Source organism: Cupressus sempervirens, chromosome 7 (genome assembly GCF_028749045.1).
Source record: "Cupressus sempervirens isolate cs-2001-9-10 chromosome 7, ASM2874904v1, whole genome shotgun sequence".
NCBI lineage: Eukaryota > Viridiplantae > Streptophyta > Pinopsida > Cupressales > Cupressaceae > Cupressus > Cupressus sempervirens.
This window is the reverse complement of record NC_143124.1, coordinates 523,664,831-523,688,832: the sequence shown is the minus strand read 5'-3', so window position 1 is coordinate 523,688,832 and position 24,002 is coordinate 523,664,831.

Below are 24,002 nucleotides of genomic sequence, written 5' to 3'. Positions count from 1 at the left end.
CATAACAATTAAAGTAACATCAAGTCGTAAACATACAACCCAAAGGATCATGAGTATTTACCGTACCAAAAACCAATCATAACCAGAACTAGCAACTACACCTACACAAAAATAAAAATATTAAGCTAAACCATGTTGGGTAAAAACAAATACCCCAACCATCTAAAAGATTTTTCAGAAAAAATAAGTTGCTACTAGCATATAGCATGAAAACCAAAAAATTTCTAACTTGTAAGACCATAGTATACCAAACAAACAATCAAATTTAACCACTACATCAGACCAACCAGTAAGTGCCACCAATTAGAAAAATCCATAGCATTGAGAACCAGAACCCAAAACTGAAGGGACCCAAAATCAACACGACTTACTAGAGCAAAAACCAGCCCCTTTATTTTATACTTGAACTCAATAAAACCCTACCAGATCTCTTATTGTCATTCCTCCTTTCTTAGAGTCTCCTCCTTCCATTTTCTATTTGCCTCTCTCTCCTCTGGCTATGCCTTCAAAGTCCATATTTTCCCTTCCACCTTGGTCAAGGATTGAATTCTCATGGGGTACTTTTTCCTTGATATCCTCCACTTGTTCCTCTAGCCTCTCCAAGCTATTGAGCTCGTCTCCCATCTCTCAAACCACTTCCCAAGTGAGTTCATCCCTGTGACCAGTCATCCGATCCAAAAAAATTCTCTTAGCTTCAGTACTTGCCTCTAGCCTATTCATCTTTCTATTTGTTATATGCATTTGAAAAAGAAGCCACCTAGCTTCCACTTTAAACTGATTATAAAAAGAGGTCATCTCTTTAGAGTGGAGGATTAGAGTGTCCAAATAAATTGAGCCATCATCTTTTTTTGGAACCACAATAGGACAGGGCTCTCTAAACACCTACAGATCATCAAAGTAACTTAAATACACCATGCGGGAGGGGAGGTACATTATAAAACCCAAGGAAAGAGGAGAAAAAAAGTAGGATGTAGTGTCTAGGGTCCAATCAAGTTTAGTGGCTAGGGATCCTATCTTTGAATCCTCCAAAACCTCCACAGTATCATCTTTCTTATTGGAAGGTCATTCTTTTTTTCTTGGCTTTATGGGGAGGAAGAGTCTTAACTACAAAACCAGAAGAATTCTTTGATGTAAAAAGAGTGCAATATTATCTCATTATGGAGGAAATGACCTTGAAAATATTCTTATTAATCTCATGGGAGGACTGAAGGGTCATATGCTAGAGGAAATAATAAAGTCTAAGTAAATGCCCTTGATGATTTGGCAAGGACTTTACATTTTTCAATAGACAAGGAAAGGGATGAGTAATCCAAAAAGAAAAAGAACATAGATCAATCCTATCAAAATGATTCAACATAGGGAAATTGTGGGAGTGAATCCTTTTGACCTTCCTTTACAAGTAAAAATTTGAACGAGAACATTCACTAGGGCCTTCTAAACCCCTTCCATCACCTCTTTGTTAAACCCATGATACAATTTAGGGAATTTTTTACCTGGCTTCCTAAACCTCTCGATAGCATCTTTGAAAGAGATTTTGGCATTTCTCATAATCTTGAACCAATCCATGCTCAACCAAGGGATGGTAGAGATGGACTCTAGGGTGATGACAAAAAAAATACAACCCATCATAACCTTTCCACCATCCCACAACTGCATAATTTTCTAAGAAAGCTCTAGATTATAACCCTTCATGTCTATAATATAGTTTTTTATATTGTCCTACTCAAGGATCTATTAGAGCTCATTGTTATTTTAAAACTCTCCATATTCATTAGGCTCAATCTAATACGGGTCTCCTCCTATCCTTTTATTTTGATGAAAGTAATAAAAACACATTGCTTCAAAAACCAATAGACCCACAAATGGAAAGATGACCAAACCCAAGCTTTTCTTCACAGTCCCATTAAACTATAAAACTGAAATAGAAATCCAACTCATAAATATGCTTCTCAAAATGGACCCCAGAAAGAGTAATAGTGCAAAGTTTATTAAAGCATGATTTATCTGCTATCATGAAAGATCACTTCATACACATCCACTAGGATAGACAAAGAGTCATCCCAAATTTTGAACCCCTTACTATATTTCCCCACACTCACCAACCTATTCATGGCATGGTTTCCCTCTTGATAGGTGTGTTGAAATTACACCTCCTCTAAGTTTCTTAACATGTGTTTTATTTTTGCAAAGACATCCTTACCATTCCAACCTATCTTTGCCACATCTTTTAAAATATTGATGTTGTTTAAAGCATCCCCTTTTATGATTACCTTTTTCACATTTTTCCTACTTAGCACTAAGACCCCATGGCAAAGGGCTAGGAGTTCAACCACATAAGTAGTCTAGACCCCAAACTTGACCAAATAAGATGCCAAAAAATCCCCTTTTGAGCTTCTCAAAATGCCACCCCCATCGACCCACTATTTAATATTCTTTCTGATAATTGATATTGGATTACTAGTACTAAAATCTCTAAAGTTATCAAACAAGCCCCATTGACTACCAACCTCACTATCATAGGAATATGACATAGAACCATGGTTAGTAGGAAAAAGGGTCTTTGTATTCTCCTTCACAATTTGGATATGCCCCATGCTCATTGATTTAGCATTTTTACTTGTTTCCCTTAAGATCATGTTGTTGCATTCCTTCCATAGGCACCAACTATCATCTAAAAGGCACCATCTCCATAGGTCAATGATAAAAGGGTGAGGAGAAGGGGGTCTCCAAGAATTGAAGACCTCTTTAGCTTCATTATTCCAACACCAATGCACTTTGAACAGACTATGATATGGCTAACTTCCCAAGAAAAAGTGTAGGAGAATAGGATGTGGACTATTGACTCAAAGTCATTTTCACATAAAACACTCCTATTAATAATTTCAATTCCTCTTTTTTGGAGATTACCAAGAGTGAAAATATTGTTATGACATACAATCCAATTAAAGAACTTAACTTTAGGAATGGCTTTATTATCCCAAATCCTTCTCCAATCAAATAAGGTTGGCCAATTAGGAATTAATATCTCAAAACTAGTTTTAATAGTATAATCTCCCAATTTGGAATGCTTCCACATGATTTCATCCATTTGGTCTAGTCCATACAAGCTTAATGTATCCATGTGAATTAAAAGTTTAAAAGAAACTAGTTGATGTCAACCTTCTAGTTCACCATGTAGTCCTTCCTTTCCCAATAGTCCCTAAGCTTGAACCCTAGTCTATTGATAAGGACATCCTTTAGAGATGGAAACATAGAGTGATAGTCAAAAGTAGTCATATCTTCCGCGACATTGACCCATAAATCCCCAATATCCTCATTACCCACCTACCAAGAGGAACCTTGAGTGAGGAGAGGGATAGTCTTCTCTTGATTATTCTAGATAATCAACCCATATATAAGGGGGTTCTTCAATAGGATGATCCCATTCCCATTATTGAGATACTTTCCTCTTAAAATATTGGCCTAGTCCTAATCTAGCTTTATCACATTCCATCCAATCTTCAATATGAAGGATAAGTTCATAAGGTGGGAGTCCCTTACATTCAAGTCTCCTTGGTCCTTAGGAGAGAAGACCATTTTCCATTTCACAAATGAAAGCCTCTTCTTTTCTTCTAGTCCAGTCCATAGGAAATTTATTTTGATAGTATCCAACATTTTGGTCCAAAGAATTGGCATATGAAATAGGGATGTAACATATTGATTAGAGCTCAAAAGATTCATCGTTAGCATCTAGAGCTTCCCAACATTACTAAGAAGAGATCCCTTCCAAGCTATAAGAATTAACTAAATTATTTCAAGAAAACTAGCCCAAACATTATTGTCCACCTTAGCAAAATTCAAGGGCATAGTAAGATAAACAACAAGAAAGGTGACAATCTGGCAACCAATAATCAAATAAATTTTGTTTTGGGAACTCTAGGGGGCATTAAAAAGTATAGCAAACTTTAAAACAAATTTAGTTTCTGATCCAAAGCTAGGGTATAGTCCACTAGATTGTGCCAGCAATTGTAGCTTCTCCACCTATCAGGTTGTCATCTACAAACTATTGGTGTGAAATAATCTTTGTCATAGAAGAGGGGTTAAAGCCTTTTATAGTACCAGCATCTACCATTTTTCTAACATCTCGGCCAATAATATCAACCAAATTAATAAAGAAATAGGAATATAAAAGGTCACCTTGTCCTAGACCACTAGAGATACCAAAGAATCCCTTTGGAGAGCCATTGACTAGTACAGAAAACTTAGGCATTCTTTAAGCATTCCTCTATTAGTTGAAGGATTCTTCCTCTAAATCCAACTTTCTTAAGGACCTCCATAAACAAGTCTCATGAGACGATGTCAATTGCTTTGGAAATGTAAAGCTTAAGTATCATACTTTATTTTTCACCTTTATCCATAAAGTGAATCACTTATTGAAAATTAATGATAACATCTTTTATTTGCCTCTTAGGGACAAAACCTTTCTGTTGAGGGTGGATCAAGTGATCTAGAAAGGGCTTAATGTAAGAAACCAATAATTTAGAAAATATCCTTATATAAGGTACTACAAAGGCTGATAGGTCTAAAATCCTTCAAATTGTTCTCCCCAGTCACCTAAGGAATTAGAGAAATAAAGGTATTATTGATCTCTTTAAGAACAACCCCTAAAGTAGAAAAATATTGGGCTGCCCAAAACACATATTTTTCAACTATATTCTAGTAATTTATGAAGAACAATGAAAGAAAAACATCTGGCCATGAAGAATTGTAAGGCTCAAGATAGAGGTGGAAACTCTAACCTCTTCCATAGTACTAGGTTTCTCTAACTTCAAAAGGTATTCTAAGGGGAAACGAGTAGGAACACATTGGAGTAAATTTTTCATTCTAGCTTCTGAAGGATGATTGAGGGGGTTGGTTAAGTGGGTCCCAAAAGTGAGGGGCCACCTTATGTTCCACTTCCACTTTTCAATTAATATTACCTTGCTCTATGGTGAGATCTCTAATCGAGTTCCTTTTTCTATGCTTTACCATTGATTGATGAAAGAATCTAGAATTCTGATCTCCTTCATTGATCCATTAGATCTTGAAACTTTGTTTCCAAAAGGTCTTTTCCTTGGGAATGATATTGTGAAGATCAAAAAAAAGAAACTCTTGTCTCTTTCCTAGTCCCATCCCATGGATTACATCTCCTTTTGTAAAGAGTGTAGTTTGTCCTTTATTCTATCATTTTGTTCAAAAACATTTCCAAAAGAAAATGAATTCCAATGTTTAAGATGTTCCTTTAGAAATTTTCGTTTACCCACAAGTTGAAGCATATCAGTACTAATAATTTTACAATTTCACCATTCTTTAAAATGGCTAGGGAAATTTGGGTTAAGAGTCCACATATTTTTAAATAGAAAAGGATATTTATCTTGTTTAACCAAACGGTACCATTTGAGAAAAACAAAATGATGATCAGAAATAGACCTGATAATGCCAAAAAATGAGAAATCATGAATGATGTTCCAATTTAAGAATAGAAGGCATATGTCTAACCTAACACAGATCAAGTTGTTTCTAGAGTGCATGTTGGACCAAGTGAAACTCCCACCATGTATGTCTAGATTCTAGAGCTCCCCCTCTAATATAAATTATGTAGATCTAGTATAATGTAAGAAAAATCAATCATAACACCTTTTTTTAGAATTGAAAAGAGGGGTGTTAAAATCCCCAATCACCATCCAATATTCAAAAATATTGTCCTTATTGTCCAAAAGGATTTGCTCCCAATAGATCTTCCTTGCTCCCACCATATTTTGTGCATACACATTAGTTAGATTCCACCCAAGATCTATATTATTATGAGACAACACCAAGTGTTGGACATACTTTCCTTTGTAGAAAATAGAGCCAGTCAAGAGGCAAGACTTCCAAATGATGGCCAACCCACTTGAAGCTCCATTAGATTTAATGAAAAAAAAGAGAGATGAAAGGTAGATATACATGCTAATAGTAGAAAAAGAGGCAATGTGTATTTTTGTTTCTTGTAATAGAACAATATCCAGGTTTAGATCTTTAATAGGATTCTTAACAAGCATCTATTTTTGTAGACTATCAAGGCCTCTCATATTATAAGAGACCATAATTATTGAGATTTATTGGATCACAAGTGCTCAATAATGCTTTGGATGTCACTAGTGGTGTCCTTTGCAAACTTATTTGTCAAAACTCTACCTAAATGCCTCCTAGTCTTTTGGTGCATTCCCACATCAATATAATTATGGGGCTTTAAAAGGGAAATAGAGGGTGGGAGAGAGAATACTAAGGGGGAAGGAGAAAAGGGGAAAGGGGAGGAAAGGGGACTATTTCCAAAAAGGGGAGAAAGTGGGAGAAATGGGGAGGGTGAGAAATCAATAGAGGGAGGGGGTAGGGTGTAAAAGGGAAATAGTCACTAGGGGATACAACTAAATTCTAAGGGGAGGGTGAAGGGAAGACAATCATATAAGAAGAGTCACCTATGGTGGGAGGGAGGTGCAAGGACCTAAGAGGGAGGCACAAAGAAGATAGGCTTCTCTAGCCAATACCTAGGGACATAGGCATGGGCCCAAGAGTAGAGAGCCAAAATATTTGCAACCACCTTAAGAGAAGGCTTTTCAAGAGAATACTTAGGGAAAGCATTTGAAAAGTGGATAGTCATAGAGAAGATTTGGTAGAATGGCATGGAGTTCTCATACTCTAGAGGTTGAGAAATAGAGAAAAAACTATATTTGAGGACCACAAAAGCTAGAAGTATAGTCCTAGGGACCACAAAAAATGCAAAACCTAGAATAGATAAAGAGGGTCCGGTTATGAGTCAAAACATCAACACCTAGAAACTCCACAAATGAGTTGGATATGCCTTCAAAGACCTGTTTGTCCCATAATTTGAGTAGAATCCCAAGAAATTGTACCTAGGTGGAAATAACACCAAAAAGATGAGCCATCAGATCAAAACCTAGGGGTCATTTACAAAGTTTTTGAAGAAACTTACTTCGAAACCATGGGCCACCTACCAAGATAAATAGGAAGTCTTTCCTGATGGTAAAATAGATACAAAAACATCCTTTGGGAAGTGCTGAAAATATTACCAAACCTTTCAAAGCCCAAGTATAGAAAGCCCATTTCCTGAGAAAAAATAATATATGGTCTCTATGTGTACAAAAAGTGTCACACTTCTATAAACCATTATTCTTGAGAGAATCCATGGAAGAGGAAGTCTCAAGAGTTAGCTTATAGCTCTCTATCTATGACATGCAAAGTCTATGAGATGGTGGCCCTCAAATGAACCAAACTATTCAATCCTTGTAAGGTGCACCATAGAACAAGAGATTCAAAGAGTAGAGGCAAGAGTTCTAATATCCAAGAATCTAGAATAAAATACAATGCAAATGTAAGATATTATAAATGAAATCTAAGAAAAAAAAGAGAACCAAGATAAAGTATAAAGGAAAGTAAGCTAAAAATTATTCCATAATATAAGTAGAATGAGAGCTAAGCTAAAATGTAAAAATGTGAGAATGCTCCAAGTCTCCAAAAGTACCAAGAAAACCTGCACCATAACAATATCATGAGAGACTAAGATCTTTAGAATGAGGAGATAGCCCTCCTTTTTAAATAAAAATCGATGGTATAGATTAAGAGGAAAAAGAGGCATAATCAAGGGAGGAGAATGTGTCTTGAGTGATCCATGTGCTCAAGCATCTCAACCAATCACATTTAATGGTTGAAATTTGAGAGGGTTTGAAATGTGTGAAGGAGAATTAAAGTTCTTTCTAAAATAGAAGATTCCCTCCCAACTAGAAAATTGTGCATTCATGTGTAGACAAAAATTCCTTTTATTTTATTTATATAATAGGAATATTGCTTTATGTGTGAAAACTTAGGATAAGTGGGAAGTGGGGATTTTATTTAATTAAAAGGGGGATATGTTATTTTAATAAAATATGAACTTTGGATAAAAAGGCCGTACTATAGGATAAAACCAAATAAATAGATTTTTGAAGATTTGATCAAGGATAAGCATTAGATAAATTATGAAAAAATACTAGAAAGGGGGCTCATATTCTAGATGACCATTTTTGGATGATTACAGTCTCCTCCCACCAAACTTACCAACAAGCGAGTTATCAAACCTAGCCAAACTCCTCAGGAAGAATCTTGAGATGGATGCATGTCCCAACCACTAATTTAGAAACCAAGGCACCACACTAGGGTGGCTTACGTGTAGAACCAAAAATGGATTTCTAGTCTAGGGGAACATGATTGAACACCTTCGACAGTGAAGGTGTAGAAGCTAAGGTCTTCATGCCCAAATCCCAAGCAATTTCAAGAAAAAGAAGAGTTGAGAGAGATGCATAGGGATGGAAAACTCACTAGGAAGCTTGTTACTTTCATCGTATAGAGATCCTTCCAAACCTAAGGCCATAGTATGAGCACTCTCATTCTTTGATCCACGCACTTCAATCTCTTTGGCTCCTTTAGCCAACTCCCACTCTAAAGTTGTAGAGCACATTTCAAAAAAGAAATCAACTAAGTTCTTTGATGGTAATAATGTGGAACTCACTAATGAGGAAGATACTAAGACTTGGGCCACACAATACTTGCATAGAATTTATAACCCTTCTCTAGTTCAAAAGAAACCTAACACTGAAGAAGCTTTGCTTAGTATTATCAATATAGTGATTGGTGATAGGATGAACAAAGACCTAAATAGAAAGGTTTCAAAAGAAGAAGTTAAAGAGGAGGTATTTTATATGTGAGATTATAAAGAACCAGGACTAGATGGTTTTCCCCATTCCTTCTTTTAGGAATTCTAGAAAATCATCAAAAATGATGTGGTGTACATGGATGATAACTTTATAAGGATATGTGGAATCCTCAAAGAACTGAATCAAAATTATATTGTTCTTGTCCCCAAGATAGATTAACCTACCTAGGAGGAATTTAGGCCAATTAGTCTATTTAATTCTATATATAAGATCCTATCAAAGGTGGTGGTCAACTGCATAAAACCTTTCCTTGAAAAAGTTATTAGTCCTAATCATAATGATTTTCCAGATTCTTGATGAGGTGATAACCACCAATGAGTTTTTTCATTCCATAGAGAAGAGTATAAATCTAGGTATGGTGTTAAAGTTAGATAGTTTGAAATCTTATGATAAATTTAGAAGGGAGTTTCTACTAAAAAATCATGGAAAAACTTGGATTTGGAGAGAGGATAACTATGTTAGTTAAGGTTGTTATCAACTCAGTCCAATTTTTGGTCTTGTCCAATGCATCACTGAGGCAGTTCTTTAATTCTATTAGAAATCTTCTCTAAGTCTATCCCTTATCACTATACCTATTTATTATGGTGGTAGAGGTCTTGGGTAGGAACATCCTTACTATGGCTACTCACGAGAAGATTCTAGGAGTCAAACTAGCTACTTCTTTGTCCCTGTAGGCTCTACAACAACTTGTTGACGACACCATTTTGTAAGAGATATCTTCTATAAGGGAAGAAAAATATTTGAAGAAGATTTTAATTAGTATTTGGAGGTTTCTAGTTATTACATAAAATATCAAAAGAGTAAGTTGTATTTCTTTAACATGAATGTTAACTTTCAGCAATGCCATAACTAGGGAACTCAACTGTAAAGGAGCTTCCCTTCTCGAAACAAACCTTGGTCTCCCCCTTACAATGAAATAAGTCACTACTTAATTTTGGAAAGTCGTGGTGGAAAGAATGAAAAGGAAACTTGTGGGCTAGAAAGGTAAGGTTCTTAGCAATGGTAGGAAACTCCAACTCATTGATGCATCTCTACAAGGGATTCCAATGTATTTTTTATTCATGTTCAATATGTTAGGCCACTTCAAGGATATCTTGGAAAAAATACAAATAAACTTCTTATGGTCAAGCAATGAGGAAAAAATGAAGATGAGCCTAGTTATTTGGGACAAAGTTTGCAAGCCAAAAACACAAGAGGGGTTGAATCTTAGAAAAATGGGAGACCTAAATAATGCCCTTATAGCTAATATTGGAGGGAGATTATCTAAAAATTCATCTGGATGATGTAGAATTATAAGAGATAAATATCTATAGGGGAGGACATTTAACCAATGTTTGTACATTGTTTACCTCTTGACTAGATCAATAATCTTGTTGAATATTGTTAGAGAAAAAAAGTACTAAAATATTATAAACTTGTTGTGGCACAATGCATTTCTATGCTATAATTTTCTAATTAATATATTACCTCTTTGTGTAGCCCACCTTTCTCAACTCCTTAATCTCAACATTTTATTAAATAATATAGCAGTGAGGAAGATTTAAAGTAGTATAAGTCTTCTTGTTGTTGCACCTAATATTGTTGAGAGCCACCATCTTTAGTTTCTAATTTGAGATGTACTTTTATAATTATTAGAAAAAATAAAAATCTTAAAACCCCTCTTTGGTGGCTTATATATGTGCACTTACCTAATAGTAAAAAATGAGCTTTCCAAAGTAAAACTTTGAATATATAGTAAAAGAAATCTCTCTCCATATAGAAAACCTTATATTCATCTTTAATGAGTATTATTAAATTTTATTTTCATACTATTGTTCTCTTTGTATTAGTTTTCATAGACATTAAAAACTTGACATGTTAGAAAAAATTCATGATTTTGAATAACCAAGAAAATGTGTGAGGCTCTCATTAGATTCTATATCTTCTATTAAAAAATTAGTAATAAATTTATCTAAAAAGTCAACTCAATAATTTATTATTATTTAAAATGGGAAGGGTCTGAAATCATAACAATTAAAGTAACATCAAGTCTTAAACATACAACCCAAAGGATCATGAGCAATGACCCTACCAAAAATCAATCTTAACTAGAACTAGCAACTACACCTAAGCCAAAACAAAAACTTTAAACTAAACCATGCTAGGTAAAAAAAACTACCCTAGCCATCTAAAAGATTTTTCAAACAAACTAAGTTGCCACTAGTATATAGCATGAAAAAAAAATATTTCTAGCTCATAAGACCATAATATACCAAACCAGCAACCACATTTAACCATGTTGCACCACACCTACTAGTAAGTACCACCAAGCAAGAAAACCCATAGCATTGAGAAACAGCACCCAAAATTAAAGGGACCCAAAATCAGCACAAGTTACTAGAGAAAAAACCAACCCCTTTATTTTATACCTTGAACTCAATAAAACCCTAAGAGATCTCATATTGTCAATCCTCCTTTCTTAGAGTCTCCTCCTTCCATTTCCTATTTTCCTCTCTCTCCTCTAGCTATGCCTTAAAACTCCATATTTCCCTTTCCATATTGGTCAAGGATTGAATTCTATGGGAGGCCAAATTATTAATTTTCTCTCCCAGTTGGGCATGCACATTCTTGATAGACATCAAGGCCTTTAGCATTGCATTCCTCTCTTCCTCATGGGGTACTTTATGCTTGATATCCTCCACTTGTTCCTCTAGCTTCTCCAAGCTATTAAGCTTTCCTCCCATCTCTCGACCCAATTCCCATGTGACTTGATCCCTATGACTAGTCATCCAATCAAAAAAAAATTCTTTCAGCTTCAGTAATTGGCTCTAGCCTATTAATCATTATGTGAGTTGTATGCATTTGAAAAAGAAGCCACCTAGCCACCACTTTAAACTGATTATAAAAAGAGGTCATCTCCACAGAGTGGAGGGTTAGAGTGTCCAAATAAATTGAGCCATCATCTTTTTTCGAACCACACTAGGAGAGGGCTCTCTAGATGCACAAGGATCATCTGAGTAGCTTAAATACACCATGGGGAAGGGGGAGTACATTGTAGAACCCAAGGAACGAGGAGCCAAAAAGTAAGATGTGGTGTCTAGGATCAGATAAGGTTTAATGGCTAAGGATTCTTTCTTTGAATCCTCCAAAACCTCCACAGTATCATCCTTTTTATTGTAAGGTTATTCTTCTTTCTTGGATTTATGGGGAGGAAGAGTCTCAACTACAAAACTAGAAGAATTGTTTGATGTGAAAAGAGTGCAATGTTGTCTCATTGTGGAGGAAATGACCTTGAAAATATTCTTATTAAGCTCATGGGAGGACTGAAGGGTCATATTCCAATGGAAATCATAAAGTCTAAGTAAAATCCTTGAAATCATGTTTTAGTGGGGACTTTATATTTTTGGATAGATAGGGAAAGGGATGAGTAATCCAAAAAGAAAAAGAAAATAGATCATTCCTGTGAAAATGATTCAGCATAGGAAAACTGTGGGAGTGAATCCTTTTGACCTTCCTTCACAAGTGAAAATTTGAATGAGAACCTTCACCAAGGCCTTGTAAACCCCTTCCATCACCTCTTTGTTGAATCCATGATACAATTTTGGGATTTTTTAACCCGACTTCAAAACCTCTCCTTAGCATCTTTGAAATAGATTTTGGTGTTTCTCATAATCTTGACCCATCCATGCTCAACCAAGGGATAGTAGAGATGGACTCTAGGGTGATGAGAAACAAAACACAACCCATCGTAACCTTTACACCATCCCACGACTCCATAATTTTCTAAGAAAGCTCTATATTATAAACCTTCATGTCTATGATATAATTTTTTATACTATCCTACTCAATGATCTCTTAGAGCTCCTTGTTATTTTAGTACTCTCCCTATTCATCAGGCTCAATCTAATAAGGGTCTCCTCCTATCCTTTTATTCTAATGAAAGTAGTAAAAACAAATTGCTTCAAAAACTAATAGACCCACAAATGGAAAGATGACCAAACCCAAGCTTTTCTTTGTAGTCACATTAAACTCTAAAACTAAAATAGAAATCCAACTCCTAAAAATGCTTCACAAAATGGAACCCATAAAGAATACTAATGCAAAGTTTATTAAAGCATGATTTATGTGCTATCATGAAAGATAACTTCATACACCTCCACTAGGATGGACAGAGAGTCATCCCAAATTTTTAACCCCTTAGTTTATTTCCCCACGCTCACCAACATATTTGCAACATGATTTCCCTCATGATAGGTGTATTGAAATGACACCTCCTCTAAGTTTCTTAACATATTTTTTATTTTTGCAATGATATCCCTACCATTCCAACCTATCTTTGCCACATCTTTTAAAATTTGGATGTTGTTTAAAGCATCCCCTTTTCTGATTACCTTTTTCACATTTTTCCTAGTCAGCACTAAGACCCCATGGTAAAGGGCTAGGAGTTTAGCCACATAAGGAGTCTAGACCCCAAACTTCACCTAGTAAGATGCCAAAAAATCCTCTTTTGAGCTTCTCAAAATGCCACTTTCACCTACCCACTATTTAATATTCTTTTGAAAGTTGATATCGGATTACTAATACTAAAAGCTCTAAAGTTATCCGACAAGCCCCACTGACTACCAACCTCCTTATCATAGGAATATGATGTGGAACCATGGTTAGTAGGATAAATGGTCTTCATGTTCTCCTTCACATTTTGGATATGCCCCATGCTCACTGATTTAGCATTTTCACTTGTTTCCCTTAAGATCACGTTGTTGCATTCCTTCCATAGGCACCAACTATCATCTAAAAGGCACTGTCTCCATAGCTCAATGATAAAGGGGTGAGGAGAAGGGGATGTGCAAGAATTGAAGACCTCTTTAGGTTCATTATTCCAACACCAATATACTTTTAATAGGCTATGATATGGCTAACTTCCCAAGAAAAAGGGTAGGAGAAGAGGATGTGGACTATAGACTCAGCATCATTTTCACATATAACACTCCTATTAATAATTTAAATTCCTCTTTTTTGGAGATTTTTGAGAGTGAAAATATTGTTATGACATACAATCCAATTAAAGAACTTAACTTTATGAATGGCTTTGTTATCCCAAATCCTTCTTCAATCAAATAAGGTTTGCCAATTAGGAACTAGTATCTTAAAACTAGTTTTAATAGTATAATCTCTCGATTTGGAATTCTTCCATATGAGTTCATTCATTTGGTCTAGTCGATACAATCTTAATGTATTCATATGAATTAAAAATTTAGAAGAAATTAGTTTTAAATCAGCTTTAAAGCAATTGATGTCAACCTTCTAGTTCACCATGTAGTCCTACCTTTCCCAATAGTCCCTAACCTTGAACCCTAGTCTATTGATAAGGACATCCTTTAGAGATGGAAACATAGAGTGATAGTCAAAAGTAGGCATATGTGCCTCAACATTCATCTAGAAATCCCCAACATCCCCATTGCCCACCTCCCAAGAGGAACCTTGAGTGAGGAGGGGGATAGTCTTCTTTAGAATATTCTGCATAATTAACCCTTATATCAGGGGGTTCTTCAAAAGGATGATCCCATTCACATTATTAAGATACTTTCCTCTTAAAATATTGGCCTAGTCAAAATCTAACTTCATCACATTCCATCCAATCTTCAATATGAAGGCCAAGTTCATAAGGTGGGAGTCCCTTATATTCAGGCCTTCTTGATCGTTAGGAGAGAAGACCATTTACCATTTGACAAATAAGAGCCTCTTCTTTTCTTCTAGTTTAGTCCATAGGAAATATATTTTGATAGTATCCAACTTTTTGGTCCAAAGAATTGGCATATGAAATAGGGATGTAACATATTGAGTAGAGCTCTAAAGATTCATCGTTAGCATCTAGAGTTTCCCAGCATATTGTCCACCCTAGAAAAAGTCAAGGGCATACCAAGATAAAAAATGGGAACGACGATAATCTGGAAACCAATAATTTAAAAAGAAATGTTTTGGGAACTCTGGAGGGCATCAAAAACTATAAAAAAACTTTAAAACAAATTCAGTTTTTGACCCAAAGGTAGGATATAGTCCACTAGATTGTGCCAACTATTGTAGCTTCTTAACTTGTCAGCGTGTCATCCACAAACTACTAGTGTGAAATAATCTCTATCATAGAAGAGGGGTTAAAGCCTTTAATAGTACTAGCATCTACCATTCTACTAACATCTCAACCAATAATATCAGCTAAATTTATAAAGAGATAGGAAGATAAAAGATCACCTTGTCTTAGACCACTAGAGATACTAAAGAAACCCCTTGGGGAGCTATTGACTAGCACAGAAAACTTAGGCATTTTTTAAGCATTCCTCTATCAGCTAAAGGATTCTTTCTCTAAATCCAACTTTCTTAAGGACCTCCATAAGAAATTCTCATGAGACCATGTCAATTGTTTTTGGAAATGTCAAGCTTAAGTATCGTACTTTATTTGTCCCCTTTATCCATAAAGTGAATCACTTCTTTAATAGTAATGATAACATCTTTTATTTTCCTCCTAGGAACAAAACCTTTCTATTGAGGGTGGATCAAGTGATCTAGAAAGGGTTTGATGCAAGAAACCAATAATTTAGATAAATAATCTTATATAAGCTATTACAAAGGCTGATAGGTCTAAAATCCTTCAAATTGTTTGTCTCAGTCACCTTAGGAAATAGAGAAATAAAGGTATTGTTGATCTCTTTAAGAATAGCCCCTAAAGTAGAAAAATATTTGGCTGCCCAAAACACATATTTTCCCACTATATCCTATTAATTTATGAGGAACAATGAAATAAAACCATCTGGCCATGATGACTTGTAAGGGCTCATGACAGAGGTGGGAACTCTAACCTCCTCCAAAGTACCAAGTTTCTCTAACTTTAGAAGATATTCTAAGTGGATAGAAGTGGGAGCACATTGGAGAAAAATGGTCATTCTAGCTTCTGAAAGATGATTGAGGAGGTTGCTTAAGTGGGTCTTAAAAGTGAGGGACCACCTTGTGTACCACTTCCACTTTTTGATTAATATTACCTTGCTCTATGGCTAGATCTCTAATTGAGTTCCTTTTCCTATGATTTGTCATTGATTGATGGAATAATCTAGAATTTTTTTCTCCATCATTGATCCATTAGATCTTGAACCTTTGTTTCCAAAGGTCTCTTTATTGAGAATGATATTGTGGATATCAGACAAAAGACACTTTTCTTGCTTGTCTCTTTCCTAGTCTCATCCCATGGATTACATCTCCTTTTGTAAAGATTGTAGTTTGTCTTTTATTCTATCATTTTGTTCAAAAATATTTCCAAAAGAAAACATATTCTAATGTTTAAGATGTTCCATCAAAACTTTTAGTTTACTCACAAGACGAAACATATCAGTACCAATAAGTTTACAATTCCAGCATTCTTTAAAATGAGTGGGGAAATTTGAGTTAAGAGTCCACATATTTTTAAATAGAAAATGATACTTATCTTGTTGAACCACAGGGTACCATTTGAAAAAAAAATACAATGATGATCATAAACAAACCTAACAATACCAGAAATTGAGAAATCATGAATGATGTTCCAATTCAAGAATAGAAAGCATATGTCTAACCTAACATGGATCAAGTTGTTTCTAGAGTGCATGTTGGACCAAGTGAAACTTCCAACATGTACCTCCAAATCCTAGAGCTTCCCCTCCGAGATAAATTGTGTAAGTTTGGTATAATGTAAGAAAAATCAATCATAACACCTTTTTTTAAGAATTGAAAAGAGGGGTGTTGAAATCCCCAATCACCATCCAATATTCAGACATATTGTCCTTATTGTCCAAAAGGATTTTCTCCCAATAGATCTTCCTTTCTCCCACCATATTTTGTACATACACATTAGTTAGATTCCACACAAGATCTATATTATTATGAGACAACACCATGTGTTGGACCTACTTTCCTTTGTAGAAAATAGAACTAGTCAAGAGGAAAGACTTCCAAATAATGGCTAACCCACCTGAAGCACCATTAGATTCAATAGAAAAAATTAGAGATGAAAGGTAGATATACTTGCTAATAGTAGAGAAAGATGCAACATGTATTTTTGTTTCTTGTTATAGAATATCCAAGTTTTGATCTTTAATAGGGTACTTCACAAGCATCTACTTTTGTAGACTGTCAAGGCCTCTCATATTCTAAGAGACCATAATTATTGATATTTATTGGATCACAAGTACTCGAGAGTGCTCTAGATCTCACTAATGATGTCCTATGCCAACTTATTTGTCAAAAAACTACTTGAATGCCTCCAAGTCTTCTAGGAAATTCTCACATCAATATAATTATGGTACTTTAAATTGGAAATAGGGGGTGGGAGGGAGAATACTAAAGGGGAAGGGGAGAAGGGGAAAGGGGAAGCAACGGGGCTATTGAAAACAAGGGGAGAAAGTGGGAAAAATGGGGGGAGGGCAAGAAACCAACAGAGGGAGGGGGCATGGTGTAAAAGGGAAAGGGTCAACATGGGGGTAGAACTAACTTCTGAAGGGAGGGTGGAGGGAATAAAATTGGAGAAGAAGTCTCACTTGTGGAGGGAGGGAGGCACAAGGATCTAAGAAGGAGTTATAAAGAAGAAAGGCTTCTCTAGCCCAATACCTACGGACATGGGCATGGGCCCAAAAGTAGAGAGTGAAAATCTCTACAACCACCTAAAGAGAAGGCTTTGCAAGAGAATCATCAAGGAGAGCATTTGAAAGGTGGATAGTCATAGAGAAGAGTTGGTAGAATGGCATGGAGTTCTCATACTCTAGAGGTTGATAAATAGAGAGATAAAGAGGGTTTTGTTACAAGACACAACATCAACACCTAGAAAATCCCTAAATGAGTTGGATATGCCTTTAAAGACCTCTCTATCCCATAATTTGAGGGGAATCCCAAGAAGTTGTACCTAGGTGGAAACAACACCAAAAATATGAGCCATTGGGTCAAACCCCAGGTGTCATTTACAAAGTTGCAGAAGAAACTTGCTTCAAAACCATGGGCCACATACCAAGATACATAGGAAGTATTTCTTGAGGGAAAAAGAGATACAAAAACATCCTTTGGGCAGTGCCAAAAATTTTACCAAACCTTTCACAGCCCAAGTAGAGAAATCTCATTTCTTGAGAAAAAATAATATATGATCTTTGTGTGTACATAAAGTATCACACTTCTACAAACCATTATTCTTGAGAGAACCCATGGAAGAGGAAGTCTCAAGAGCCCACTTATAGCTCTCTATCAATGATGTACAAAAGCTATGAGATGGTAGCCCTCAAATGAACCAAACTATGCAACCCTTGCAAGGTGCACCATAGAACAAGAGATTCAAAGAGTAGAGGCAAGAGTGCCAATATCCAAGAATCTAGAATAAAATGCAATGCAAATATAAGCTATTCTAAATGAATTGTAAGCTAACAAAGAGAACTAAGATAAAGTATAAAGGAAACTAAGCTAAAAAATATTCCATAATGTAAGTGGAATGAGAACTAAGCTAAAGTGAAAAAATGCAAGTATGCTCCAAGTCTCCAAAAGCACCAAGAAAACCTACACCATAACAATAGCATGAGTTACTAAGATCTTTAGATTAAGCAGAGAGCCCACCTTTTTAAAGAAAAATGGATGGTAAATAGTAAGAGGAAAAAGAGGCATAATCAAGGGAGGAGAATGCATCTTGAGTGATCCATGTGTACAAGCATCTCAACCAATCACATTTAATGGTTGACTTTTGAGAGGGTTTGAAATATGTGAAGGAAAATTAAAGTTATTTTTAAAATAGAAGATTCCTCCCACCTAGAAAATTGTGCATTCATGTGTAGACAAAAATGTCTTTTATTTTATTTCTATAACCAGAATAATGTTTTATGTGCTCACACTTAGGATAAGTGGGAAGTAGGGATTTTATTTAATTATAAGGGGGAAATGTTCTTTTAATTAAATATGAACTTTCGATAAAAAGGTCAAACTATAGGATAAAATCAAATAAATATATTTTTGGAGATTTGATCAAGGATAAGCATTAGATAAATTATGCAAAAATGCTAGAAGAAGGAAGAATCTTGGAATGGATGCATGTCCCAACCACTAATTTAGAAACCAAGACACCACACTGGGGTGGCTTAGATGTAGAACCAAAAAGGCGTACTCTAAGGGAACATGATTGAACACCATTGATAGTGAGTGTGTAGGAAAATGAGGTATTTGTGCTCAAATCCCAAGCAATTACAGAGAAAAGAAGAGCTGAGAGAGATGCATAGGGATGGAAAACTCACTAGGAGGCTTGCTACTTTCATCCTATAGAGATCCTTCCAAACTTGAGGCCATAGTATGAGCACTCCCATTCTTTTATCCATGCACTTCAATCTCTTTGGCTCCTTTAGCCAACTCCCACTCTAATGTTGGAAAGCACATTTCAAAAAAAAATCGATTCAATATGTTATGATGAAACTCAGTGCACCAAATATTATGTATAATAGAAAATTCACAGGTATGTGTTGTAACCTTATTGATAGTAACATTTATCATTAAAAAAAATATTTTATTTCAACAATATTGATTGTGTACCTAAAAAAGATTAATTTATAGATCAACCTATGGTTTGAAATTTCTCAAAATTATTTTGTACTAAATTGTATTATGTACAAGCATGTATAGAGAGTGCTCCCATTGAAGAAGTTTTGAGATTGAAAAATATATATTCTAAATGATTTAATTATATTATATAAACTATTATACCTAAAAAATAGTAGCACTTCCTTCTATGTGTTTCACAAAATAAAATGTCCTGTTCTACTAAAAATTATTTTCCACATAATTAGCTAACCTCAACATTCCTTAACCCGCTTTTAGCTCTCATAAGCTACTTCACAAAAAGAAAATATTTTAATATCTCTATCACTAGTATTTTTCCTCCATAATGTGACTCAATTTACTATTCAATTTTTTTATTTATTTTTTTTCCTTTGTTATTATTTTTGGTTTATCAATTTCATTCCCTATTGAGGCTTAAAGACTAAAATAGGGGCTTGAGTTAGCTAAATCCTTAAACAATCTTCAAAAGAATCTCATATCTATTTGTCTAGGTTGAAGGATTACAAATCTAAAGATTTGTGTTCTTAGAGTCTTTCAATTGATTGGAATGATAATGTAGGTGTCTTATAATCTAAGCATTATGATGAAATTTGAAGATAGGTGATAGGTTTCTTTATTTCTTTATTTTCTATTGTTGTAACTTTCGGAATTGTGTCTCTTTGTAATTTAGTAGAATGAAATGTTTTGCATCTTGCACTTATGTAAATATAGATACAAAGTAATTTTTTTTAATATAATATTTATATTTATCTTTCTCCTAATTTAGAATTGGTATAGAAGTTAAATTAGCATTGCTTCGAGTAACTAATAAATGTGTATTGAAAATAAGTCAAACTAACATTGATGTGTCCAAAAGACATCGTATTAAAAGGCTCTTTCCATTAGTTCTACTCTTTATTGGTTTCCCTTATAAGTGATAAAAAAAAAAGTACACAGTCCTTAACTTATTTTCTTACTCTTTAAAAAATATATATTATAAAATTATAAAATAGCATTTAATTTTTGAAAACATGTAAAAAATAAAATAAAAAAATGTTTCTATAATAAATTCCATATCTACAAATACTATACTAATAAGTTGACATAGTTCTTTTGGGACATGAAAAAGAAGTTTATAGACAATTAATAGTGAATATTAGCTTGTATTAAGAAATAATTTGGAATAATAATACAAATTAGAATAAAAAGTGAAAAAAGCCTGATTTCGAATAGATAGAAATACATAGAACCGATAAAGTAGGAAAAACAAATCTTTGGAGACAGAATTGAAAGTTACAGATGTGATTCTCCATTCAAATTATTTAGTAATCTGATATCCCCACAGTATCGACTACCCCTAAAATCTTGGCCTTTCTTAAAACTAAAAAAGTATCACAGCTGATCAACGCCGTTCAAAAACTTTTAAATTCAAAGGAAACCGTCGATCCTTTGTAGCTTTTGGTGAATAATTTCTTATGTCCCAAATTGGGGGAATAAACCTACAAAAGAGGTATTTAAGCAGGCAGTCAATTTAGAAATTTTGATTAATAATGTGACCATTGCATCACAGCTCAATGCCATTATAAAAATCCTAGTTTTTGTACAGAACAATTCTCCGCATTCAAACATACTTTTCGCAAGCAATTCTTTTCAGTAATTGTTGTTTTTTTTTCTAACTTTCATGGTGAGAAACAACAGAAGGAAGAGGCTTAATGAGCTCAAAGATGAGATAATTATTGTAGCCTTTAGAGTAATGTTTATGGTTTTTTTCTTTGTACAAATGTTTGATCAGCAGCTCTTTCCAGATAGAGTCGATCACAAGCTCGGTGCTTTACTGCATTGGTGTCTTGCTACAGTCATCATCATTGCGACTTGGCTTTGGATAGGAGCACCAGACGATGAGGAAGATGATTATGAGGAAGAAAAAGTAGTAAGAAAGAAAGAAAATAAGGTTCAAAAAATGGTGAGAAAAAATTGAAATGAAGGAAAAGAAGCGATAAATGAAGTTAAAAAGGTAGTGGGAAAAAATGGAAATGAGGGAAAAAATAATAATAAATGTGACTAAAAAAGTAGTGAGAAGAGAGGAAAATGAGGGGAAAGAAGCAATGAGCATAGAAGAAGGTGTGGTAAAAGAACTAACAAAGAAATTAGATTCACAAAATTGGAATCTTCCAGAAGGGGATACTTTACACAGTTGGGAATCTACTGCTCACCGGAGGGTTAATTTTGTGCTAGACCATTCTGTAGAAGAGGTGAACTCCAAGAAAATGTCAAGCAATAGACATAATGTCCCTAAATCAATAAAGGAGTCAAATCCACCGTGTTTGCATCTTCAAGAGTCGGGTTCTCAACCTGCTTGGGAACCTACTTCTCAACCAAAGGTTACAACTGAGCTAGAGTATGCCGTAGGAGAGGTGAACTTCTTGGAGAAAATGTCCACTAGTACACATAGTGTTCTTAAACCAGTAAAGGAGTCAGACCCACCATGCTTGAATCTTCCAGATGAGGATTCTAAATCTATTTGGGAACCTACTTCTCAACCGAAGGTTACGCCCCAGCTAGAATGTTCAAGAGGAGAGGTGAACACCTACAAGAAAATGCCCACCATTCCACATTGTTTCCATCAACCAGCATCTTCTCCTAGATCTCGTACAATAGAGGTAAATTATTAATGTGCAGTGAATTTGATTTTTTAATAAACTTAAAATCTAGTTTCTATTGGATTTTTTAGTTATTAGTTTATATTTTAATGTTATATATATGAATTTAAATTTTAACAAATTTAAAATCTAGTTTCTATTGGATTTTTAATTATTATTTTTTATTTATATATTTATTTTATGTTCAGTGCAAAGTAGAAGTGCCTCTAAGAAGATCTACAAGAATTCGTAATAAAGTTATGTTGGGGGAGGTAAATTTATTTTCTTATTAGTTTTTTCTCATTTGAAATCTATATTTTATTGGGTTTTTCAGTCATGATTTTTATATTAATGGAATATTCTTTATTGTCTTTAGTGTAAAATAGAAGTAGCCCCAAAAAAACAAGGAAATAAAGCTAGGCCAAAAGAGGTAAATTTCTCTCTTTTAATACATTTAAATTTTTTCCCTCAATTTTAAAACTAATTTTATTCAAATTTTCAGTCACTAGTTTTCATATTTATTGGGTATATTCCTTGTTGTATTTAGTGTAAAGCAGAAGTAGCTAAGCGAAGATCAAGGAGAATTAGCAAAGACATGACCCAACCATGAACATGACACTACAAATAACATGAAGGGGATGCATGGAGAGGATGATTACACTAAAATATTTCATTAATTTTTTACTTTTAACTTACTCTCTAAAATATTTGAGTGAATGATTCCATTTAATTACAGTGGAAATGTTAGTATCTTTTTGTAAACTTTCATTTTGTTGTATTTAGGTAATTTTTTTCCCTAAATTAACTTCATTTTTTTGGGATTCATTGTCCTTTTTTAGTTGACTTTTTCAATCATTATTTTATATATTTAATAGGTTTGTTTTCATTCATTACTTTCTATATTTAATGGATATTACATGTGTCTTACAGAATCATCCTCCAAAGATATAGCAAAATTCACTATAAAGTCATGTATAAAGGTTTGAGCATTTTCATAACTATTAGAATGATTTCGAATAATTGAGAGGGGGAGATCAGTTATCCTTAGGTCTTGATGTACCAATTGAACTTTTAATCACTTCAAATACTTTAGATCTAAATATTCAATAGCTCAATCTCTATAGTAAACAATTCATAACATGAGTTTGTAGTGCATTGTCCTAATAGTAACACACTTGTAGAATGTAAAACATTAACAGTAAAACACCTCAAATGACATCCACACAAGTATGACACTAGGATTTCATGTGGAAACTCAATTTTTGGAAAACTACCAATAACATGTCACCAATTTTTCACTCTTATGTAGTTAGATTTATTAGGAGCCAACCCTATTAAAGGTTACAAAACACACTATTAGGTGTGACCTTGTTAGAGGATTTAATCACCCTATTAGGAGTGACCTTGTTATAGGACTTAAGAACATTCAATTAGAATGCCACCTTGATTAAAGGATTTATATATGACTACTAGGACAACCTTGATTGAAGGATGGCATTATTGATACAATGGTTCTAGAAAGTAACAACAGGTTAATCCAACAAATACAACTCATTTTGCAAAAGCAAATCACAATTTAGCTCACATGTTTATCCATTGACTGGCCTCCATTGTTATCTCTATCCCTGATTTCATGATACTCCTTCAAGAAACCACTCTTCACCTTTTCTCAACTCTTCTTAGCCTCCTACTCAAGTTCGCCAATCAATAGCATCAACAACTTCTAGGTCCTCACCAAGTTTGCTAACCTCTTTAGTCTTAGCCCTTGTACCTCCTTAAGGTAATTCTGATATTGTGCTTCTTAAACACCATTGTAGATCTCAAAGTTTGGTCAGATTCATTGAATCCTTCCAACATTTTTTCTCCTTTATTCTCTTCTAGAAACTTATCCAAACTTCACCCTGAGTTCTTCCATAAAAATGCTCAAACATGGTTTCCCTTGAATTAAATGTTTTAGGTCATCCATCCTTATCTTTCATATGCTTTACATATTCCAAGAAATCAATTGTATTGGCTGGAAATCATGACTTCC